Here is a 12,145-nt window from a genome sequence, read left to right as displayed (position 1 = left end):
AGTTTCATTTCTGGTTCAATCTGAGGGAGGCTTGACACTCTATTCCAAAATGAGCATTTTTTCTACAGTGTCCACAGCCTTTCCATTCTTGGCATTTAAAGCTATTTGGCTTTATCAAAGGGTGGTTACCCTTGGCAGAGGATGAGAGCTGTCTTTCTATAGTGTCCCCTCACTTAAACTTGCTACTGGCTACATTATAGAGCAGCTAAAAAAATATCAAGGTACAAAAAGAGGATCTGCCTTTTTGCTGCTAAGAAATTCTAGTAAGGGGAAGTGGGAGAAGAAAGATGGCCCAAGAGGGCACTATATATGACACACGATAACTCATTTTTTTTTAATTTTTAACATTTATTTATTATTGAGAGACAGAGAGAGACAGAGCATGAGCATGGGAGGGACAGAGAGAGAGGGAGACACAGATTCCTTAGCAGGCTCCAGACTCTAAGCTGTCAGCACAGAGCCTGATGCGGGGCCTGAACTCACAAACTGGGAGATCATGACCTGAGCCAAAGTCGGACGCTTAACCTACTGAGCCACCCAGGCACCCCGATAATTCATTTTTTTTAATTTTTGTTTTTTTTAATGTTAATCTATTATGCTTAGATGTTATATGTTGCATTACGTGAACCAGCAAAAATAAAATGATAACTAGTGAAAGATTTATGAAGGGAACTGATAGTTCTTCAATAATTGTAATGGAGTATAATCACAGGAAGTGCATGAATGGTGCCTATATTCAGCTCAGTATTAAAATCTATGAAAACACATACACTACAGGTCAGGTACACAAGGAGGGTTATGCATGGGATTTTTTGTTGTTGCTGTTGTTGTTTTGTTTTAAATTAGTATGCTTTTTAAATTGATTGAGAAATATTCACCCTAATCTTTTTCATTATTTTAAAGAATTTTGGAGCCATTTAAATACAAGTTTCCTTTGGTTCCATACCCTTTGCCATAATTGCATAACAATTGAAGAGTGTTTCTATTTAAAAAATAGGTTTTGTTTGGTGGAGGTACATGCTGACAGATTTTACTTTTCTACGGAAAAATGCCAGTGTGTTAAACTGTACACACAGAATACACTAAATAACTGTTTAAGTTTTCTATTTTCTTTGTATTTGGAAACTCTTGTAATTAGCAAGTAATGTTCCTATTTATATACCGAACATTGTTGAAGAGAATCACGTGTACAGCTTATACATAGAGTATCTATTTGTTTTCCTTTTAAATTCTAAGTGAAATCAGTTTCAGCAACATGAACGGTGTCAGGGATATACTCTTCAAAACAGGAGCTTGATCTCATTGCCTCTATTTTCTGCTCCTCACTATTTTGCGGTTGGCTGTTTATTCCACCATTTAGAAAATTTTTCTTTATGCAAGATCAACAATAACCTCTTAATTGATACATTAAGTATTGGTTCTCTTTCTTTTTTCTCTTTTTCTTCTCTGCAGTGTTTGAAAATGCTGATCAACTCCTGTTGAAGATTTTGCTTTCTTCCTCTGATTATTACCTTTTCTGTTTTCCCTTCATAGCCCTTAACCAGTACCTGATTCTTGAATATAAATAATATTCACGATTAAATCATTTCCCTTTTCTCTTCTCTTTATGCTAGTGTTATGCAATAAACCATTTCAAATATCTCCCTAGCCCACCTTGCCAATACCAATTTCTTTTTCCAAATATCTACTGGAAATTATTCAGTCAACCAATATTTATTCCAAGGTAAGTAAATATTCCACACCAGGCTTAATTATGGAGATAGAAATGTGAGGAAATAACTTGATCATTTTTGTTAGTGATGCTACCATTATCCCAAGGAAGCAGAAATTAAACTTAATAATTACGATTGGTTTTTCTCTTACATTGCCTTATCAATCCACTCAGTTACCAAACCTTGCTACTATGAGCCCAATATCTCTCAATATCAATATCTCTCATATCTATTCTCTATTTTTTGTAATGTTATTAATTTGAACACTCAATATTTTAAAAATATTATAAAAATTCTAGTCAGTTTCTAGTCTATGTTGCTTTAGATTGTCCTTCTTCAACTGTAGTATTAGCCTATAAGTTTTAGTGACTTCATATTTCCTATAAAATGAAAGCCACTGTGATCTTAATTGATTTCATGAAATGGATAAAGTTATTTTCTTGAACATAAGAGCATTAGAGGGCCAAGCAGATCTTTAAACAAATGCAAGTATTTATGATAAATGAATTTTACTTTTACATATAACAGAAATAAACAGTTGAAACTTAAGGGGGATAGTTTAATTATGTATTACTCTAGCAACAATGTACTAAGAACGGAAGAGTAAAGGGGAGAAATAGAGAAGTGTCAGGAAACAACCCAACCCATTATCATGTTGACCAGTTCAGCACAAACCTGAAAGCACCGGGTATAAGTACAGTATTCTGAAGATATAGGTCCTTCAGGAGTAAAAAAATACATTGGTATTCTTCACTTAGAATTTCACAATTGTTTTGAATTGAAAGAATTTTAGTGTCTCTGCCATCCCAAAATATACAACTATCACTACTTGCTCTGATATTGTTATTCAATTTTAAATCAATGAGAATGCTTCTAGTTTCACTACTGTGCTATGACTGTAGAACTGGTTTATTGCATACTCTGCTTTTCTGCTGAGAGTACTTCTGTTTTGTTTTTCGAAGTGTGAACAGTACCTTCCATTGACCTTTCAGGTAAATAAATGTATGCATAGTGAAGAATGAGCACGGTTTAATAGAAAGCAGAATAATAAAAGCCAAAGACTTTCTGAGAGTTACCCAATCTTTATTGGTAGAGATTATCCATTTTCTTATAACCCAAAATATTTCTAAGTCCCTCCACAGTTATTGACTTGTTCTTTTCTCTTTTTGTAGTTAGATCCATAAACGCATGCTCTGAAGAATAGAAAATAAGTGGTCCAGAGTACTTCTAAAATAGTATTTGTTGGAGACCACTGAGGCAATAGAATACTAAGACAAATGAAGTCATTATTCATATAGAAAATGAAGTTGTCGTTGATTTAGAGGGGTTACTGTTGGGAAACTAACTTTCAAGAAAAATGCAACACCCTGATAAAGACTGTCACTTGACTCCAAATTGTGGCCTGTCAGTGCTATATTTCATTTCAGATAGGATCACATGTGCTAGTTGATTTTGCAGTTAGGAGTCAAGACATTCGATTCCTGGGGATATTTTACAAAACAGGAAAGGGGAAGAATGAGAAGAGGGAAAGGGACGTAAGGTGACTCTGAATTTAGGATTGTCTTTGAGGGCATTTCATCAAAATACAAGAATCTTTATTCTCATAGGTTTCTCTTAGCCTTTTCTAATATCATTTCATTTTCCTTGAATGTATCAAACCTTAATGTCAAACTCACCTTGAAAAACAATCTCTGCTTTGCTCAGAAATGTACTCAGTTTCTCCTTTCAAACATCCTGTGGTTCCATATCTAGAATGCTGTCCTTTCCCATCTCAATTGGCTGAATTCTTAATTTACCCCTTCCATTTTGTAAGCTGTGGCCCTCTAATCGGTGAGGGTAACAGGGACTTGGACCATTTCAGTCAGAGAGTCATAAAGACCAAAATGCAGATAAAGGTCAACATGGCAATCTAGTATTGTCCAAATGTAAGTCAGAATCAGAGAGGAAATTTAAACAATAACCTAATTCCCATTACTATTATTTCCTGTCTTCTCCCAGTTCTCCCAATGCCAAGATCCTGAGAATTTGCAAAGAAAAAGGAAAAGGGGAATGTAGCTGATATATATCTTGTCCTTTGCTGTTGTTAAAATTTACGATGTCAAGATAAAACTAGATGCCTCTGTGCCTTGTGTAATGTGGAGACTCTGAAAAGGTGTAGATACTTGCATACCAGCTAGAGTTGCCTTTTCTCTTTTGATCACCAGGGGCTATAAGGAACCATAGGCAAAATTGCCTCCAGACACATACAGAGAAAATCTAATGTGATTATGTTGTATCAAAAGAAATAATAGGAAGACATTATACAATGTATGGGCAAAATATTATGCTTTGGGAAATGAACAAGTGTCATGGTTATTTCAGAAGGATGTAATCCAAAATAAAGGAGTTGGAGTAGGCAGAAGTCAGGCTTTGTCAGCTAGTTTAAAATTCCGATTTATGTCTTAAAAGTAATTTTTTAATTCAGCTAGTAATAAATGGTTCTCATAGTTCATGCTTATTATAGAACATCTCTATAATATTCTGACAACAAATGCAAGTCACTGATATACCTCCTCCTCTAAGAATTCCTTAATCACTCAGATAAAGTTTGAACTCTGCCTTTTCCAAATCCTTATAGCTTTTTACTTTGGATTTCAATCTTTTATTGGGTAATATATTTTAAATTTAAATATGGCATATTAACTTCTAGCTCTTTGTCAAAAATTTACAACAAATACAAAATCAGCTTTTTTCTTTGTTGTCACTTTTGCCGAATTCTTCCTAGGACAGTTAAAATCCTTCCTAGAACAATATTGTTTGTACAAGAAGTCCACTTTGGGGTTTAGTTGTATTGAAGTTTGTCACAACTGAGAAGCAGGTTTAATTAGGAAGTTGAAATGACCCCTAACCTTTGATATCTTCTTTGCCTTAGATCATTAAGAGGATCTGGCACAATATTTAATCTCCAAATCCCAAACTTCTGGAGTCCTTTACAGAAGCCCTGCTAAGGCTTAGCTCTTCGTTTCCTAGCTTTTTACTGAATATGACATTTGAGATCAGTGACCATGAGTAGATCATATGAGGAGGTGTGCCATCAACTTGTCATATCAGTCAGTGCTTAGTTACTTTCACTAAATTTGTTTGTTGTTGTTGCTGTTACTATCAACATAGGCAGGGAGTTCAGAGAACCCATGATATTAAGTATGGAGATTCAAAGATTGACAGTAAAGGATTACTATGAAGTTAAGCCAGCTTACACCATATCCAATTAACTTTAGCACTAGTGTCTGAGTTAACAACTGAAAGGAAAAAAAATGTTTCATCCCTGAGGAAGGAAAAGTCCTTTTAGAAAGAATTGATACAGCATCCAATTATTTTTGAAACATAAATTGGTAAACCAGAGTCATTTCACTCAACTAGATGCCAGATAGTACAAGCCATGCTTTCTAAACAGTCTATAATGGCAATGAATACTAATTTTCATCATTCTTTGAAATTAAAGAAGAGGAATAAAGATTCCTGGGGTGCATGAGTGGCTCAGTTGGTTAAGCGTCCAACTCTTGTTCTCGGCTTAGGTCTTGATCTCAGGATTGTGAATTCAAGCCCCACAGTGGGCTCTGCTCTGGACATTAAGCCTACTTAAAAAAAAATCCAGGTCACTGTTTCTCAAAGCTTGGTCCATGGACAATTTTTCATCAGAATCATGTATGCTTTATTCACTTATTTAATCATTAGTAATTTTTCACTCATTCATTTATGAATTATTTATAAGGTATTTATCATGTGTCAAATGCTGTTTAATGTTCTGGGGTGCAGTGGTACCTAAGAAAGTCTCTTGCTATTAAATGGGTATTATTAGAAAGGAAATTATCCTGGGCTCTTCTCAGACCAACCAAATAAGAATATCTGGTGATCAGGCCTCCTGAAGTTTTACCCTTCATTTGTAGGGGGGGACATTGCTAACAGTGAGAAAAGCTGTCCACTAATCATTTCTCAGTTCAGTACAACTTTTAAAAATGTATATACTCACCATTTGTGTCCTAGAAACTGCATATTTGAAATAAAGAGTTCTCTACTTATTTAAAAGCATGTGCGTGTGCGCACAGGCACACACACACACACACACACACACAGAACCAGTCCTCCAATTTTCTTACTAACCTGGGATGCTGAAGATATAGACTGGAAGCTTATGTAAAACATTTCTATTTGGGCACATTAGTGTTACATAACTCCTCAACTGATTTACTCAAACCTATCTGAATTTTTGTGATTTCCACATTTGATTGCTTCTTTTATTCTGTTCTTTTCCCTCTACCATCTTTTAAAAATATATATTTAATGATATATGCTAGATATAGTCTTTTGTTTCCTCTGCTTCATCAATGGTATTAATATTTTTCAGATTATAAATTTAGACCTAATGTCAGTCTTTTTTTTTTTTTTTTTTTTTTTTTTTTCTTCAGCGATTCTGTATTACTTTTTTGGCCACTTTTAACTATGATGTAAGCCCTGACTTCTTTCATGTACTCTAACTGGATTCTTTCCTTGTAGATTTTCTAATTATGCTTTCAGTACTGTCATTTTTGGATGGGAAGGAGATCAATATCTTAACTATACTTTTTTTTTTTTAATGTGTCACCTGCTTATGTTGGAAGGCCTAGGCCCCACACAGCCAATAAAGTTAGCAAAGTCACTGCCCCAAAGATAAAGTGAGACTAATTTGCTTTGGCAGCCAACACACCCCAAGAGATTTGGGAGCCCAGCCAACCTGAACTTGGAAGCAGTGATGAAGCTGTCGACTGCCCGAGACTCCTTTCGTTCTGATTCAGTGCAAAAAGGCTGGCACAGTACAAAGTGGTCCCAACTAGATTCTATGAGACTGAGATTTCATCCCAGCTGTTTTACCATTAACCAGGCCACAATTAAGACAGGAAGTCATGTAGAATAAGGCAACATATCTCTGACAGAAAACATTTTAGAGTATTAAATATAATATGTTAATTGTACAGCAATATTTCTGTGACTGTAGGTGAGAGAAAGCTACAAATATTTTTCTAAGTATAATTCAAATGACTTTATTTAGTTGCATTTCATAGCCCAATACCCTTGTGTTTTGCTGAGATACATTTAAAGAACAGAACTGAGATATCAGCTGTTTAGTTGGATGCTTTCCGTTGATTTTTTTTTTCCTGTGAATTACCTTGAAATACCTCCCCAAAGAGCATATCTAGGATGTTCTTAATTAACTTCAGAGTAGGCATGAGCTGTTAGCAATTTCTCAGTGTCAGGATAAAATACAGTGATTTTCACTGCATCATTTCATACATGAAAATTCCTGTAGAAAAGTTAATCGCGCAGCCATTAAAAAAATCCTGAACCCCAAACAAGAAAATAGGCAAGCCGGATAAAAATGAACAATATTGTAGTTAATGTATAGGTAATGGTTAACCTGCAGAGTATTAATAACTTCTTCATTGAATTTACCATGTGAAACTTATTTATAGCTGTGTAAAGTGATATGGGCCCACTTTCAGATTTTCAAATATTAAATTTGAGGACTTGCTTTAGAAATTTATAGGAATTAGCAGAATGTACCTGCTGTGAAGCTATTTTAAAGAGACTTAGAAAATTATTCATATTTTGTAGACTTTTTATAATAAATTAATCTTCTGAATATTATGCAAGATGCTGTATTTTGACACTCGGGTATGTCTTTGAAGCCAAGCCAAAACAATGAAATACTTATATTTTTAGTCTTAATTTCTCCCACCATTTATTTCTGTCATCCCGCTGCTTGGCAGCTGCAAACCTAGCTCTTACCTCTAGGCAAACAGTCAAGCAAGCGTCTCTTTCCCGAACTAATGGCCATGTGGCTCCTTGGATTAATTGGCAAGTCAATGGTGCAGCCTGTATGTTGTTTCCCCAGGAGACCTGGTACTTCACATCAGCAACTTTTTGAATTCAGTTTGGCCTTAAGTTTGCTCCCAATCTTAACTCTTTCTAGACCACTTGTATTCCAATGGATGGCCAGAGTGTACAGCTCTGGTAGGGGATACATCTTTCAAAGAGGCTTAAGAAAAATGGGAAAGATAAACTCTTAATTACAAAATAAGCAAAACATCTTGGAAAATGAGATGTTTCTTTTTCAAAGTCAACTTTTTATTTGACCATTTATGTACAGAAAGTGTTTTGGGGAGATTTTTAAGGTAAACTGTTTTTGATGAGTTTTTGTTGGATAGTTTTTCTTGAAATTACTATTTAAATTCTTAATTCCCTTATACTTAATCACCCTTAGGCAGAATAGGTTGAAAATGGGAACTTTCAGTTCTGATTTGACCACAAACTTTGTAAAAGAACTTGGGAATAGAAGGTAACGTATGCTTTCTTCTGTGTAGAATTAATTTTGAAAAGGTAAGATCTTTTCTAATTCTAAAATTCTGGATATATTTTTAAAATTCAGCCAGTGATTCTAAATTTATTATCCAGAGATAGAAACCGAACCTCAAGTACTTCTAATTAGTTTGTCTGCTTAACAGAAATAGTTTCATCTGAATTCAGGTGTTCTGCTTTACTTTTTGTTCAGTCACTACTGGAATTGGATGTGTCATACGTAAACTTGGCAAGAAATGGTGCTGTTTAGAATTCTCTTAAAATGACTCAGTACTCCAGAACAGCATGTCAAATGGAAATATAGATTGGGCCCCATAATTTTATTTTAAATAACTTTAAATTTTCTAATACTCATGTTTAAAAATTAAAAGGAGATAGATAAAATTAACTTTGTGTATTTTAAACCAGTATATCAAAAATATATCCTTTATGTAGTTAATATTTTAAAATTGAGTAATGATATGTTTTACATTTTTTCATGTATATTTTCCACTTCCAAATATGTCAGTTCAAGGGGTGCCTGGATGGCTCATTCAGTTAAGTGTCTGACTCTTGAATTCGGCTCAAGTCATGATCTCATGGTTGGTGAGATCAATCCCAGCATCAGCCTCTGTGGGGGCAGTGTGGAGCCTGTTTGGGATTCTCTCTCCCTTCTCTCTGCCCCTCCTTCTCTTTCTCTCTGTCACTCCCTCTCTCAAAATAAATAATAAAGTAAGCTTAAAAAATTATCAATTCAAACATTAAAATTTCCCCCAGTTTTATCAAGAAATAATTGACATATATCATGGTGTAAGTTTAAGGCATACAGCCTGATGGTTTGATTTATATATACTGTGAAATGATTACTACAATGGGTTTAGTTAACATCCATCATCTCATGTAAATACAATAAACAAAATTCTCCTTGTGATAGGAACTCTTACCAGGTTTCTTATGTATAATACAGCAATTTTAGCTATAGTCATCATGTGCATTATATCCCTAATACTTATTTATAACTGGAAGTTTGCACTTTTGTGCCTCCTTGCCCTGATTCCTCCTCCCTGCCTCTGGTTACCACAAGTCTGATCTCATACAGTATTTATCTTTCTCAGACTTATTTAACCTAGCATAATGCCTTCAAGGTAACTTCCATATTGCTGCAAATGATAAGATTTTCTCATTTTTTAAAAAAAACTTTTATATGGTTGTTTATTTTTGAGAGAGACAGAGTGCTAGTGGGGGAGGGGCGGAGAGAGAGGGAGACACAGAATCCAAAACAGGCTCCAGGTTCTGAGTTGTCAGCACAGAGCCTGATGCAGGGCTCAAACTCATGAACCATGAGATCATGACCCAAGCTGAAGTTGGATACTTAACCGGCTGAGTCATCCAGGTGCCTCAGGATTTCCTCATTTTTAATGGCTGAATAATATTTCAGTATAAATATAGCACAACCTTTTTATCCATTCATTCATTGATGGACATGTCAGTTATTTCCATGTCTTGGCTATTTAAATAATGCTGCTGTGCCCATGCGTGAGAAGGTGTCTTTTTGAATTGTACTTTTTTTTGGTCTTTTTTATATATTTCTAAGAGGAATCACCAGATCATATGCTTGTTCTATTTTTAATTTTTTGAGGAACCCCCACACTGTTTTCCATAGTGACCATACCAATTTACAATCTTCCCAACGGGGGACAGAGATTCCATTTTTCCTGCATCTGTATTGCCTTTTATTATCTCTTGTCTTTTTATGATGGCCATTTTAACAGGAATGAAGTGGTGTTTCATTATGGCTCGAATTTGCATTTCCCTGATGACTAATGGTGTTGAGCATCTTTCTGTGTACCTATTGGCCTTTTGTATATATTCTTTGAAGAAATGTCTAGTCAGGTTCTTTTTCCATTTGTGAATTGGATTATTTGTTTTATTGCTATTGAGTTGTATGAGTTCTTTATATATTTTAGACATTAACCCTTTATCAGATACATGGTTTATGGATATTTTTTTCCCAATCTGTAGATAGTCTTTTCAGCTTGCTGACATTTTCTTTTGCTGAGACACTAAATTTTTTTCAAAAATAGTTATTCTACACTTTTATTTCATAAAATTTATAACAAGAGAAGTAGATTCACACCTACAAATTGTTCCACACATATCTAAAAAGTCCTTAATTAATTTTGAATTTAACTTTAATTAAATTTTAATTTAATTTAACTTAAAAACCAAGTTTCTTAGTGGCATAAGCCACATTTCGAGTGTTCAGTAATCACAGGTGGCAAGTGGTACCATATTGCACAGTGCATATCTAAAGATAAATCTAATTCTCACTGGGAATCAAACTTGAAATTTTGAAGACTTCTTAATAACAAAAATTATATAGAGTGGGAAAGAGAGTTTTCTGTTAAATTCATGAAGTTTAATGATATGTTAAAATAAATAGTTTGCCTGAGCTTTGTTTTCTAACTTCAGTTCTTTTCTGCAAATACTTTTTGCTTTCATGGAAAACAATTATTATAACTCTAGATCCATTGCTCTTTAGGTAATCCAAGATACCCAGTCTCCTCTTATAAATAAAACTCTAAAGTAAGAGGTAATGATTGTGTAATAGCGTTTTATTTTTGCTTATGTCTTAAAACATTGCAGGTTAAAGCATCTAAAGAATACAGAGAAAATCTTGTCCAAATCCAAGCACTTAGATACACTACAGCACCAATTTCTTAAGCACATACACTACAAATGATCTTTTTAAAGCTCAAGTTTTCTAAGGTATAAGTAAAAATCTTTAAAGAAGAGGAAAGAATTCCTTTAACTTTGAATATGATGTTTAACAAAGAAAAAAAATCTATTTGTTCATTGTGAAAAAGGTGGCTAGACATCAATTTTTAGAGCTGAGAGAAAATTAAATGTAGTCTAAACTGCATTTTGGGTGGTACTGGGGTTGGCTCAGTCGGTTAAGTGTCTTACCTCAGCTCAGGTCATGATCTTGCATTTCATGAGTTTGAGCCCCATATTGGGCTCTCTTCAGATCTGTCCGTCTCTCTCTCTGACTTTCCCCTGCTCATGTGCTCTCTCTCTCTCTCAAAAATAAATAAATTTTAAATTGTACTTTTTACAAGTAAGGAACTGAGTTCCAAAGAGGCAAAGTGATTTGTCAAGATTATCAGATATTTTGTAGCAGATCCTGGACTGGAACCCATGTTTCTTTTTTGATTTCCTACTTCATACTTGTCCCCAAATTTATGCAATTGGATGTGTATAAATATAAGATTGCAGGGCAGCTGTGTGGGTCAGTCATCAAAGCATCTGACTCTTTATCTTGCTTCAGGTCACCATCTCATGGTTAGTGAGTTCAAGCGCTGCATCCAGTTCTGTGCTGATGGTGTGGAGCCTGCTTGGGATTCTGTCTCCCACTCTATCTGCCCCTCCCCCACTCATGCTCGCATGTGCTCCCTGTCTCGTTCTCTCTTTCAAAATAAATGAATAAAGTTAAAAAATATTAAATATAAGATTGCAAAATTGTTATATACTTTATTCCAAAATGCTACTGAGCAAATACATGGAACAATAGAAAGACTTACTTCTGGTTCTTGCATACTAAAAAGCAGCCCTAAATTTTAGCAACAATAATGTTGTTCATTACATACTTTCATCCTCTCCAATCCTGCAGAGGTGCTTAGGAACTCATATAGAGGTAGACCATACAAAATAAAAATTACATAAATTTGCTATACGGGCATCTGGGTGGCTCAGTCAGTTGAGCCTCTAGCTCTTGACTTTGGCTCAGGTTGTGATCTCACAGTTCCTGGGTTCAAGCCCCACATCAGGCTTTGTGCTGGCAGTGCAGAGCCTGCCTAGGATTCGATCTCTCCTTCTCTCTCTACCCCTTCCCCACTCATGCACTCTGTCTCTTTCTGTCTCCCAAAATAAATAAATAAACTTAAAATATCTGCTATAAAATGTTTAAAACCAGAAAAAGTATTGCAAACAATGTCCTCTTAAAAAATGTGGAAGGTGTGGATCAAGGTATTTAATAGGGTATAAACAGCCTTTAAGTATAATGTGTTTGAATTATTAATTAA

Source organism: Puma concolor, chromosome A1 (genome assembly GCF_028749965.1).
Source record: "Puma concolor isolate L17-30 chromosome A1, mPumCon1.1.hap2, whole genome shotgun sequence".
NCBI classification, from domain to species: domain Eukaryota; kingdom Metazoa; phylum Chordata; class Mammalia; order Carnivora; family Felidae; genus Puma; species Puma concolor.
This window is presented reverse-complemented; position numbering follows the sequence as displayed.